The sequence below is a fragment of the Colobus angolensis genome, unplaced genomic scaffold, assembly GCF_000951035.1.
Source record: "Colobus angolensis palliatus isolate OR3802 unplaced genomic scaffold, Cang.pa_1.0 Scaffold9, whole genome shotgun sequence".
NCBI classification, from domain to species: Eukaryota; Metazoa; Chordata; class Mammalia; order Primates; family Cercopithecidae; genus Colobus; species Colobus angolensis.
In genome coordinates, this window is record NW_012122931.1 from 7,300,486 (window position 1) to 7,301,292 (window position 807).

An 807-nucleotide genomic window follows, 5' to 3' on the forward strand; every position below is an offset into this window, starting at 1 on the left:
GCCTCCCAAGTAGCTGGGACTACAGGCATGTGCCATCACACCTGGTTACTTTTATTTTATTCTGCAGAGACAGGGTCTCGCCATGTTGCCCAGGCTGATCTTGAACTCCTGGGCTCCAGCAATTCGCCCAATTTGATCCTCCCAAAGTGTTGGGCCCACAGGCATGAACCACTGCACTTCGCCAGAATATATGTACTTTAAATATTGATATCACTCCTAGTCGGCTGGGTGACCTTGCCTGATTTCTCAACCTCTCTGTGCTGGCATGAGCTGAGTGGAAATTTCTTGTTCTTGCTTTAGCAGGAAGTTGTGACATAGAGTGTGTCATGCCCATCACTCAGGAGGTGATGGGCCAGGGAGATTCAGAGGTGGCAGGGAATTGCAACAGGAACCAGAGTCTGACTCCACATTTCCACCCGTCTGGATCCCACAGGGCTGAGTCAGCGCCATAGAGTCCTGCTCTCACACATAAGGATGACTCAGCCCCTCTCCACCTTTGGGTCTCTGGCCATGAGCCTATCCGGGACCTCAGGCTGGAGAGGAAAGTGATTTGTTCAAGAACTCATGGGACCCAGACTCTCCTAACTCATGCACTGATAGACGTGACCTAGCACCTAGTGTGTGCTGGGCACTGTGCAGGTGTGGAGGTGCCCTGAGCACATGGCTGGTCTGACTTTGCCCACATGGAGCTTAGAATCTGTGGGGCAGGTGGACCATAAATAAGGCAACCAGTTAATACACAGGGCCATTTCAGAGTGTGACAAATACTATGAAAAACTGAGTTGGGGTGAGGCAAGAGGGATGGGG